Raw genomic sequence first — 11604 nt, forward strand, 5'->3', positions numbered from 1 at the left:
GATGGATGAGTGAATACTTTTGGCAATATAGTGTATCCAGCCAATTCCAGGCTGACTGTCGTATTATTTATGGTGGCAAAACTAAAAGAAACATTCTCATGGTGTGAGTACATATGCAGAGTAAAGCTTCACACAGGCCTAGAGACAAGTCAGAATCCATGTTGCAAACAAATGTATATTCACCAAACAGTTGCAAGTGATTGCTGGCAGTCGCTGGGGAATCTATAAACCCCCATTCACACAACATAAGCTATAAACGCACATTTTTTTCAGATAGGTCACTGACTGGGCTCTAGGCCTTGGTCACTGAGGCATAAGTAATTTTAATCTGCTGTGTCATGGTGTCAAAATTAGAATATGATGACAATAAACAAGCTACTTATGAGTCCATATCTATGCAGAGAAATGTTCATACAGTATGTGGTTGAGTTCATCTTGTGCACGTAATCAAAGAAATTTGCTCCTGTTTTAATGTTTACAACATAAAACACATTTGCATTAATTGTGTTACAGTGTTGTGGAAGCCAAATTAATTATTAATGACCCAAGCTACAGATGTGGAAGCACCTTTATACTAATATGCAGTCCTAACAACTGGCTATAAGAACTCTGAAGTCACTCCCCTGTGGATTAGGATAATAAAATCTCCAATCTCTCAACATACAAAGGACAGCTCTCCACACAGCAAGTAAGCTTTGACTAAATTAAAGTTAATGGAAGTTATTTGCCATTGCCTGGTCCCACATATCACCATTTACTAATCCTACTGTAAATGCAAAAATTACATTTACAATATCTGCAGCACATAGCAGACTTTATTTGGGGAACTGAGGGAACTAATTTCTTGGAGTACAAAAGAGGAGAATGTAATTAATGTCTACTTTGTTAAGATCTGTGCAAAATATGTAACTCGACCTCTTTTAATTGTATTGTCAAATGAAAGCAATTTTGACAGTCCATCCCTACCATCTGGACCTGTTTTAGGTTGCCTGTGGCTCAGGAGTTAGAGCAGGTCATCCACTAATCTGAAAGTTGGTGGTTTAAACTTGGCTGTCCTTGAGTAGAAAAGCGCTATATAATAAAAACTACATTCACCATTTATTTGGGGGCCATCTGCATTGACTGTATGTAAAAGATGGATTTAGGCACTGGCACCTCAACTTTGGCTCTGTTGTTCTTTTGGAGGCAGAAGTAACTGCATTTAGATGAAAGGAGGCTGAGATATCAGCAGAGGTTAGATAGAGGGCATTTCAGAGCAGATTTCATTTTTCAACGCTCCATGTGGTCACTGGCCATCTGCAGTGGTTGTTAGCTAAAGGTTTCCCTGTGGAAGATGCAAACTGGCGAGGGTAATTGATGTCTTATGCTGTCATTCGTCCCCACCACCTGACAATGCAACATTAAAACATTTTTAAAGGATTTCATGTGGTATAAAACTCGCCTGTCTATGAGTGCATACAAACTAATGTTCAATATAGTAAACCGACAGTTCAATGATAACTTGTTGTGCACTTATCAGTTATGTTCTGCAAAAATATGGGGACCGCAGGTCTAGCAGCACCTCTGAGGTAAGGTGGCCAAAGTCAGGAGGAGCATTAAAGGCATTTGCTTATATCTGTTGCAGTAATGGCTTAGGATGAACCGCATAACTGCAGTATTTACCACTATATCAGATCTGAATGTCAGTGTGGTGTGCGTGTCATCATGGTTACAGCCTCTATGGAGCATGTTATGAGCCACGTAAGTGGTTGGACGGAGCTGCGCTCGCAGCTGATTGATGCTGGGCGGACCGGCTCTAATGCTGTCTGGCTTGCAGCATACAGAATGTGACACTGGTTTGGTTTGGAGAATATTGATCTCGAATGGTTCTTGCCGAGCGTAGATATGGGGGCCTGTATTGATGTTCACTATGGCTCTCATTTCAGGCTCATCTCACCCTGCCTCTGTGTTTGTGTGAGGGCGTGTGCGTATGTATGTGTGTGTGTGTGTGTGTGTGGGGCAGCAGCAGTGCCGGAGGCTACTCAAGTGTGAAATCGCGTGACGTTTTCTCCATTGCGCTTCATTTAGCCACACATCGCCCATCTCTCATTCCTGACAAGTTTCTTAACTGCTCCAAAATGTGAGCGCCTCAGGGCGGGGAGGCCGTGTAGCCCCGTCAGTGTACAATGAAGTGTGTGTGTGTGTGTGAGAGAAAGTGGGTGTGTGTTTGTGGGGGCTGAAGCGAGAGTCTAATAAAGCTAGCAGCTGCCATGGAAACCAGGGCAGAGGCTAACTCATCCTCTGTGTCTAGGGACCCATCAGGGCCTCGGCCATGGTGCAAACACATGCATGCACACAGAGATACACATATAGACACAGACACACAATCAGGTACCAAAAGCATGGTAAATGACTCTTACTGGGAGGCCTCTCATACACGCTCTCATATAAACAGCAGACGAAGAGCCGTGAAATAAGCTATGGCACCGCAAGAAATGGGAAAGCAAGCTGCCTGTTCAAGAGCCCCTGTGACTCTACTTCGTCTGTCTCACACAGACACACACACAAACACACACACACACACACACACACACACACACACACACACACACACACACACTGGTACAGAATGACATGAGAGTCAGGATGGCTTAAGATGCTCAATATCCAGCTGTAATCCTCTCCCCTTTCTTATCAAAAGTGTGTGTGTGTGTGTGTGTGTGTGTGTGTGTGTGTGTGTGTGTGTGTGTGTGTGTGTGTGTGTGTGTGTGTGTGTGTGAAATAGGTAGATACGAATGACAGCAAACTCAGGTTTTGACGACATGACAGCAGCATTCTCCATGTGGCAGGTTTATTGCATTTTTAATCTCTACTTACATAAACCCTCAAACCCTCAACATCCGACACACGGACACGCGCACGCACACACACACACGCACACACACACATATATATACAGACATTAGGCACACGCTTCATCATCTCTCCCTTCACTGTCGCTCACACAATGAAAAGGGCAGCGGAAGCCAATCAAAATGATCTCTAATAAGAATATTACCCATCATGCTATTTGTGTGTGTGTGTGTGTGTGTGTGTGGGTGGATGGCTTGCCAGGCTTCATCTGACATTTATAAAATGAATTGCAGTTCACATGCTGAGGAAATGGCGCACATCTACGCGTTATGCGATGCAGGTTCTCGGGGGCTCGTGCTTGACAAATCTCATATCCTCGCCGTGGACTGAAATCCCAGCACAGAATTAGGCAATTGCAATTGAAAGTGTGATTGAAAGGTGGATGTTGGTGTAGGCGACTCCGAGTGCCACTCTGGGTGTCACTGAGGTGTCACGAGATAAGGAAAGATGACAGCAGTTAAGGCAGGCGACTGACTTGTTTCCTTAGCTGGGCTGCAGATTCTGTTAGGTCAGACGAGTTCAGGCTCAAACGACCCTGGTGGGGAATATCAGCTCGACGTGTCAGGAGAGACGCAGAGAAGATAACTGTAAGACAAATAGTGAGCAGAGAAGATGATTATAAAGAAGAAAAAAAGCTAGCCTTGCTTCTTGTGTCATGTTTCAGTAAACAGGCGATAAACTTATTAAAAGTGCTTTTCAAAGGCCTTCCAGCTTCAGAAATGAAAAACTGAGGCATATTTGTGAAGCTCCTACTAACTGCTATAATCTCAGGGGGGGTTGATAAAGCCTACGTAATAAATGACTAACTGAAAATGGCATCCCATAGACTTGAACCCAGCGCGAGAACAAAGTAAGCCACCCACCACGCCTTATTAAGAAAAGAAGAAAGAGAAGCTTCCAGGGCAGCATTTCACAGAGAGTGAGTCCAAGTTTAAAAACACTGGGCACATATTGTTCTTTGATCACAGAATGTGATGCAGTGTTGATCAGCCTCCGTGGAGACAAATATGAGATGATTTTCTACAGCAACGCTTTAGGATATTAAATGAGGCAGGTATTCATACCACACTTTTCTCCCATCCCAACAGTGAGAGCATCAGTGGACGATTCCTATAACAGACAGAGGGTGAAAATAATTACATAATATAATGGCGTAAAACCAGATTCATGCTCCAAAGAGGATGAACTCGATGTCTGTCTCTACTGTCACCCATGCCTCTCTTCACACAGTGCAGGGTTTTAGCTTCACTCTTTAGAGCTGCTAAATTATGGTCTGTATTCTGTTCAGTGGGAACAGAGCACAGTGCACTGCTCCAACAATGGTAGTAGTAATTAGCATTTTCATGTAAAATGGTTGAAGGCATACTGGGAATACTTTTATAATGATTAAATGTTAACACTTTCACACTCTAACACCTGTAACAATAAATGTTAGAAGAGAATGTGCCATTCAGAAGGTTAGCTTGTTGGACACGATTCTATTATGTTTAAAGGCAGTTATTGTAGCTCTCACGCTGAAAAGACAGATGGATGTATTTTATTCTATTAAAACTTTTCTGATTATTCCTTTAAAAATTGAGAGTTACAGATTTGCACTGGTTACTTTGTTTCTATATATTTCTGCTAATGTACATTTCTGTATAAGTAATTGCATTCAGTTTTATTTGCAGCAAGAGCTGCAAATAAAACTGTACTACTTACTTTACTTCTTATAATTATAGTAAATTATTGTATGGTTTCTACCTTATTGTAAATAATTATTGTAAATATTGAAAAACAAAAGCTGTATTACAGACCTTAGATAGACATGCCTCAGAACAGTTACCTGACTCTACTATGGACTGCATCTAAAAGACTTACAAAGACTCCATATTCTGCTTTAAGTAACTAAGAGCAATTTTAAATGGGTTTAAATGGGTTCTGAAAACAAACAGCTGAATGGGATTAGAAATGGACTTGACACTAATCTTCAGTAAATATCTAATCACCTGTCTGCTGCTCTGCCTTGGTCAGTTTCAGTGGATGTGTTTCAAACTGGCAGAAATATTTAGGCAAAAGTAATCAAGTAAATAAGTCGGGTGAAAGGAATGGATGAGAGGTTCCAATGTTGAGCTTTTCCTTTCCGAGTGCAGATGTACAAATGCAAAGTGCATTTCAACTATTGCAAAGAAATCACTTCAGTCAGTATTTTTGTAACTAGGCTCTTATTGGCTGAGGGGTCGCAAGACAAAGGAAGCTTTGAACCAGTAATTCACAGTACACACGATTTAAAAACCAGTCCATATACCATTTATATGTCCACATATGCATTTCCCTGTGATTTTTCAGTTAGTCTTGTATTTGATTGGGTGTACGTATGATGGGGTCAGGATTGGGGGTTTTTTATGTTTGGTCTTTGGGTTTCTGTTAATACTGGATACTGTCACTCACCAAGCACATCTCATATTCATTCTAAACACAGCCACTGCTCCCACAAACAAATTAAATCCCTTCCTATATGCCACGGTGCTTTTTCCTCTTGGGTAAAGAGAGTGTGGCACTAGAACTACTGCCATATTTGTTGGTTGGAGTCTGATTATTTACTCTTGCACCTGTTCGGTAATTTCGAGGCTTCAAAACAATCCTGCTTGCGCTGAGTTGCTTGGAGTGGCGCAGCTGTGGTTTTACTTTTGTATTTGTTATGAAATTGCACCTCTTACCACGAACACAAGTGCAAACAGGTTTTTTTGTTGCTGTTTTTTCAGATGGCTCATATAAAGCCTTTTGTGTGCTAGTCCTGAGTTGAGATATTTCAGCTTTAGCTTTTAATGTAAGACTACACCTACGGCTGTGGCTTAACATATTCAAGCTTATCACTCATTAATGGACTAAAAGCTGTGAAAAATATACATATTTCAGTGCAATGTTTTGTCTTCTACTTTTTTCTCTGATAAATGGTAAAAACAAAAAAAGCTAAATACATATATTGTGTATACATTGCACACTTTCTGACAGTTTAATAAGAAAATCGTAGCTCTAGCACAGATGTTGAGGGAGAAAGGGATTTTTGTTTCCTTTAACATTTTTTCCAATGGACAGATTTCAAAACATGGGTCAGCCTGTATGAAGCAGGTGTCCAGTCCATTAAGCCTTCACAAAGGAATCTGGGATCTTTAACTAGTCTTTTCCTGACTCATTAATCCCTGGTGTGATCAACAAAGGAATAGATTCCATGGCAATGGGTCCAGTAATGACTCGCTGATAAAACTGAATGTGATTAATCACCCCACTAACAAAATTAAAACAAGTGAATTATCATCACTTATTATCATTATTAATCAAAGCCATTATTTTAAAGTGGTAGCTTCATTTGCAATTTGTTCAGAACAGTGTTTGTTATTGTAATCACAACATTTATGTCAAGGTCGCAGGGGGCTGGAGTCTATCCCAGCCATCATAGGGCGAGAGGCAGGGTACACCCTGGACAGGCCGCCAGTCTGTTGCAGGGTGAACACATAGACAAACGACCATTGGCGCCCACATTTGCACCTATGTAATGTCTATGGGCAATTTAGAATTACCACTTAACCTAACCCCACTAACTGCATGTCTTTGGACTGTGGGAGGGAGCCGGAGTACCCGGAGAGAACCCACGCAATTATGGGGAGAACATGCAAACAAGCCAGGTGGTGGAATCAAACTCAGGACCTTTGTGCTGTGAGGCAACAGTGCTAATCACCACACCACCGTTTTGTATTCTCGGAAACACAAAACCAAATTTTCCTGTGACTTAACTTTGGTTTTTCCAAGGTCATGTTTTAGAGCATGTGTGATTCAGCACTGCTGCCATTTCTAGATCATCCTGTTCTGGCACCTACACTTGTGCGTCTGCATAGCATGCATCTTCTTGAAATGATGCATGTAGAAACAGTTACTCTTCTACTTCATTTTCATTTGCCAGACGTGGACAAAGAAGAGAGACACAAATCTGTCAAGATGATTTAAGATTGTGTTTCTGTGTTTTCACTGTGCTGCATGCTGAAACCAATCCAGTCTCAGTCGCCATGTGCCAGTCGGTGGGGTTTTGTCAAAGCCTCTGGTCTGGTTCATTTTTGCTTGTTGCCTGCATCCTAACCCACTACATTAAGGCATCAGTGAGATGGATTTGTCAGTACCAACCCTTTACTGCTCAGTACCCAGTAGCGGTTTTTGATACGGGCGACACGAGTGGTTGCCCGGGGCGGCATCGTGGTGGCGGGCGGCATCACGGGCATCGGCAAAAAAAAAATAAAAATAAAAAATTGCTCGTACTCATGCTGCCCCGACATCAGCCAGCGCATATTGGGAATGGTACAGGCACCGATCGGTTTTCTATCGCCCATTTGCTGGGAGTAAGGGCGCCCTCCGTTTGCGAGGTGCGCCTGCTGCTTGCGGCACAGGGAGGAGAGGGCGGGGCAGCGGGGGAGTCTCTGGCTGGCTGGAGCAGCATCTAATAACCAACTCGCAAAATAAAACAAAATAAAAACAAAACAACAAACACGAAAACACCAGACATTATGATACAGACTTATAATTTGCACCAATGTTTTTTTGAAATTCTATACGCGAACAGTGAGCGCGAGAGCCCTCGGTGCGCCTGCTCGCTGCTGAAGTCAAAGTAAACTTTATTGTCATCTCCGCTACATACAGTCCAGTATATAGAGAGACGAGACGACGAGGCTCCAGTTACAGCAGTGCAAGTAAACAAACAATAAATATAAGAAGAGTAAGAAAATAACAATTTGAAATTTATAATTTACAGTTTGATGATTTAAAGTCTCACACACAGAGGGAGTGTTCGCCCGGGGCGCCGAACAGGCTAGGACCGCCACTGTCAGTACCAAATAGTTTTCAGTCACTTAACCTAACCAAACAAAAGTAGGTGCAAAACACAAAGATGTCAAGAAGACAGACCACGACAAACCTGTGCCTATCCGGTCTAAGTCTGACGTCATTAGTCATTTCCGGGTCCAAACTCCGCTTCAGGTCCCAAAGTCAAACGAACACTGCGGCATCACTGAGAGTTACAAACTATCTAAACTGTTTCATCTTTAATAAAATCATCAGTGTTGCTGCTTCACCAGGTGTAACAATTAAGTTTAACATCCAGGCATCCATGAAAACAGAATTTATTAAATTTAACAGAGTTAGAAGTTAGCAGGAAGTTAGCTCGCTAGTTTCCACCTAAACATAATATATCATGTTCTGACTGAGGGATTTCTGAAAAAATTTAAACATTCAGCTCTGCTATCACTTCATAAATAAATGAAGACAGAAAACTAAACAGCAGTAACGTTTGTAGGGTTACTGAAGTTTGGCTAGCTGGTATATAATGATGTGCCACGTGTTAGCTAGTGACACAGCTATGTTAGCATAACATAAACACATTAGCACAGTGAAGCTGGAGGATGAACGCTAACTTTTTTCCACTTGATGAAAGGAGAACAACTGAGATAAGGTTAGTCATTAATATACTGCTGCATGGGCTGGGCTGTAGTTACATCGTAAGGTTTTAAAAACTGAGCTATGAAATGAATAGTGGTAATAAAAACCGAGAGAGGCTGACTGTGATCACTGATTTTTTTAGGGGCTTGTTGAGATTAAATAGAACAAAATACATTAAAAGCATTAACACATGTTAAAAACACAACAGCCTTAATAAACGCAGAGTAGTTTGGACCCAGAAGCAGGGTTCATACGTCATCACTTAAAGACCAGATTGCCATTACATCCCATCCAGCCTCCTAAGGCAGACTTTTTTTTTGTCTCTAAAATAGGACCATTATTTCTGGATGGCCAGTATAGCTGCAGCTGGTCAATAAACGAAGAGGTGAAGGCACCATATGATAAAACAGCGTCATATCTTGATGTGGTATGAGAACGTGCCGGCTAGAACAAAATGCAGTTCAGGTTCTTTCTACTGAACGTTTCAGTAGAGCTGTCCATTGACAGCACTGGGGATGAATTCCCTCCAGTATTCAAATTTTCCCCCTACTGATTACTGCAGAGTAAAGAATTTTTATCACCAAAGTTAAAATGCCTACCTTCAATAGGAACTCCATTTTTCTTTGTTGTTCCCAGCAGCTGCCTCCCTCTGAGACTATTAAACCACAAACACACAGGATTTGGTGTGGCTCCACATGAAAAACACAGCAAGCTTACTTGATAAACAGTAAATTCAAGGTTAGGCATATAGGCTTTTGCTACAGCCCACGTAATATGACTTGCCCTACACTTCAACTCCCTATAAACCTGTAGACTACATCTTCAGCACTGGGCTGACGTGCTCTTCTGTTAACTAAAGCACGGCTTTTGTCGGCTGACATTGGAGCTGTTGGGCACAAAGTGGTCACTAATGGCAGCTTAATCATTCTTACAACATTTAATAGGCACTTAACAAATGCTTTTAGTGTACATTTAACACCTACATTAATTAATTCCACTCATTTAGTGCTTGCCTGCTAGCTATGTAATGTCATTAAAGTAGAGCCATGCAGTAAATTGACTGTTCACAGCGATGTAACATGAGCTTCAAACATAAATAAGTGAAGAGTTGTACCAACCACAGTTTGGTGGTGTGAAAACAGCATTAGTCCTCTTTCCCTGTGTTCAACAACTGAACACCATTTTTAGCTTATTCTGACCTTTAGTAATGTCACGGTGCAGTTACACAGAAACCCTCAGTCATAATTAAACTTGCTGGTTTGTCCATGTTTCTCTTTGTTCCCGCTGGCTCTGTTTATAATCTGCTTTCTTCTTCGTTTCTTAATCTGGCCTCTGCACACAAACACAGCAGATTTAAAATCAAACAGCCAAGGTATGGATTGTAAAGCTTAGAGTGGAGAGGTTCGACAAAATTATTGCATTAATTATTGCAGTTGTTGCATCAAGTAGTTTTATAATCAGGTGAGATCTGTTACAGGACAGCTCGATTTCTAGGGATTCGGTTTAGACAACTGAACAACAAGTTTGTTTTTTTTACAGACTAAACATTTTAGCATTTTAAAGAGAGAGATTAGACATGATATTATGATGAAATTCTATCATTTCCTGTACTTTCCCAGATTACTTCAGTTCAGTATGGTTTATGGAACAGTAGTGATGTATAATACCAAGTAACATTCAGGCAGGTATTGGCAATACTGATCTGATAGTGATACTTTGTATCAGTATGCACTACAATTTCAACAAATGAGACTTTGTCTTTTTAAAGATGCGAAGAATTCCAGTCATTTAAACACAGACACAAAAACCTAGACATAAGTCACTTTCCAAAATTCAGCACCAGTGCTACACGCAGCCAACAGCTCCACATTTCATTTGTACCTGGATAGATAGTGCCTGCCTGCAGCACCAAAGGACTCCGCGAGCTATGTTTGTCTCGCCCCAGCAGCACCTGTCCCTCTCCTCCTCTTCAGTTTGCCTCATCATAAACTCATCATCATATTCTGTGTTATAATTTACTTTTGTTTCTGTTTGACAAGGTTTGCAGTCTTGCTACATTTGTCACAAACCGCGTCTCGGCTGTTAGTGGAGCTGAAATAGCTCCACACATGACTCCACTCATCAACTGAGTGAGCGAGCACAAGTGACCTGTGACGCATTTACACAGCTGTATTTCGCAGATCACTATGACAGGCGGAAGAAGAAGTAGTTCTTACCAATCATTTAGACAATCCCTGTAATACAGCTACTGTGTTCCTGTTACTCATAAAGTACAAATTTACCACAAAGTACCAAAATGTATATTTTTATGAGAATCGATTCTAAAACAGAAATATCTGGTATCGGAGTAATTGATATTTTGTATTATATCTATATTTAGTATTGATCCGCACTCCACTAGTTTATGGCAGTGGCGTTCTTTCAGGGCATGCAAGGCAAGCAGTGCTTGTCTAGTGAAATCAAAAGCAGACATTAATTAAAGCATACCAAATTAAACAATCTTGTTTCACTACACATAGCATTCTGTCATTAAATTTCTCTCATGGCTGTTTGCATTCATGCATTACTGCCATCTTGTGACCACAGATGGTTATTGTTACTAGAAACAGAATTATTTCTGCATGGTAGGAGTATGGAGTAGGCGTTCTCATGAAAGTGTCCATGGCTGGTTGACGATGGCTGGAATTTCTCAAGCTTAGAGCCAGCAGCTTACAGTTCTTTGTTTGTGCTTGTGCACTGGGGATAAACCTCTGGTCTGATGATTAGCATGCAGGGCCAACTGCTGCTGGCTTTGCATCTACTGATCTGAGCTGTGTTTAGTGACAAAACAGAGCTGGAATTGGCAAGTAGATGGAAACTCTATTATCATGATAAAAGATGAGCTTTCTCTTACTAACCACTTTGGTCAACATATCCAACATGTAAGAAAGTTTGAATCAATCATTCAGAACATTATAATGAAAACTATGATGATGGCGAGGGGAACTAATGCTCTGTTTGGCTTAATAAAACCACCAGGTGAATAGGTGCAGGTTCCCCCAGCATTTCATTACTTTATGTAGAATTTCAGATTAACTTGTCACTTGGTTTACCAAATTTACAAAGTTCAGCTGGTTTGCTAATACACCACCTTCGCTTTTCATTCAGTTTTTTCCCCACTATAGATATCGACAGCTATGTCACACAGTGCTCAAGCGATGAGCACAATGCGATGCATTACTGTGCACTGAACAGAATATGAATTATTTA

Source organism: Mchenga conophoros, linkage group LG5 (assembly GCF_057382185.1).
Source record: "Mchenga conophoros isolate Kocher_MC1m ecotype Shallow Benthic linkage group LG5, M_conophoros_male_GT1.1, whole genome shotgun sequence".
NCBI lineage: Eukaryota > Metazoa > Chordata > Actinopteri > Cichliformes > Cichlidae > Mchenga > Mchenga conophoros.